Source organism: Tupaia chinensis, unplaced genomic scaffold (genome assembly GCF_000334495.1).
Source record: "Tupaia chinensis unplaced genomic scaffold, TupChi_1.0 Scaffold000467_1, whole genome shotgun sequence".
In the NCBI taxonomy this organism is placed as follows: Eukaryota; Metazoa; Chordata; class Mammalia; order Scandentia; family Tupaiidae; genus Tupaia; species Tupaia belangeri.
The window spans coordinates 99,703-101,192 of record NW_006159976.1 but is presented as its reverse complement, the minus strand read 5'-3'; the positions used below and the strand labels follow the sequence as shown (position 1 = coordinate 101,192).

At 44.7% G+C, this 1,490-nt stretch overlaps 1 gene segment (V, D, J or C); it reads left to right on the top strand.

Annotated features, from left to right (window-relative positions):
- The window catches only part of LOC114009119 (immunoglobulin lambda variable 5-45-like), a 3,156-nt gene that overhangs the window by 734 nt on the left and 932 nt on the right, over positions 1-1,490 (top strand).

Sequence of the window (1,490 nt, the reverse complement as noted above, 5' to 3'; positions counted from 1 at the left end):
TTTGGAGATTTGTGTGTTGCTGGGCACCTGGTGCTGAAGACAAATATTATTGGCTGCACTTTGTGAAAGTGTTCTGGTGGTCGGTGATCTGGATCTCACATGGCGACTACCTTTCAAATACGGGCCCCTGGTCACTTGAAAAGCATACTAGGGTGGTCAGTGTGGGCACCCCAAACCCCTCCAGCATGTAGAAGTGGAGAAGAGAGTGTGAGGTGATCAAGCCCCATTGGTGGGTGCCTTCTTCCTTCTCTCTCTCTCTCCCTCCCTCCCTCTCTTTCTCTCTCTCTCATTCTCTCACATGTACCTGTGCCCTCTGGAATTAAAACAAATTCTGCCATGCCATGGGTTGGCAAACTGGGGGCACCATGAGAACTCTCCCACACGGCTGGAAAGTGTGAGAAATGGTGAAACCACCATGGACAAGGGACAGTTTCTGAAAAGCTTAAACCTGAGCCTGTCAGAGTGTCCTGAGTCTATCAAAGATAAAATCATACACTCACGAAGGCGACTCTGTGCGTGCTCAGAACAGCGTGATCTGCAGTAGCCGCGAATGGTCACTCGTCCCCACTGCCCTCCAGTAGGCATTTGGATGAACCTTTGTGATAGATCCATGAAGTGGAACATTAATACCAGAAGTGAATTATTCACACAAGCACGAACATGGATTGCATTTGTAAACATGCCTATAAAAGATCCCAGAAAGATCATGTATCTCCTCCGATGTTAATTATACATTTTCTTAAAATAAGATCTAAAATGCCATGGGAGGAAACAAATCAGTGGTTACCTGGAGTGAGAAGGTAGTTGGAGGGAAGGATTTCAAAGGGACACGGGTAAATTTTGCAGATGTGCGAATGTTTAATTTTCTTGATTTGGTATTGATTTTGATGAGGTTTATAGAAATAAGAAAACATACTAATTTAGACATATTAAATATGGGCAGTCCATGGCCTGTCAATCCCATATCACTTAACTGTCAAAAATATTTCAGTCGCTTAATGATGGCAGAGAGGGGGCCTTTGTAATCTGGATCCAAAGACTCTTCCTTTTTCAGGCACTTTGAGGCCACAGGACACTGCACACAGTCACCTCATAAATTCCACCACCCCTGTATCCAGGGCACTACCTTATGCCCTGAACACTGAGAGTACTGTTTTTTCCTTTAGGAGACATTTTTTGCTATTGGGAAATTGCGGTCGTGAGAGAGTCAGGGAAAGACAGAGAGACAGAAGTGAGAAATTATCCTCCAAGGGGGCATGGCCACTCCGCACTCCCTTCTCCTCCATTCTCCTCTTGGGATCTTGGACAGTCATGCACATGCGTCTGGAGAGTTTAAGCAACCAGGTCCAGGATTCAAACCATCGTTGACTATGTGGGAGTGCAGCTACACAACCATTTCACCATCTGCTGGTCCCACGTTTGTTTTTCTTTCTTTCTTTCTTTCTTTCTTTCTTTCTTTCTTTCTTTCTTTCTTTCTTTCTTTCTTTCTT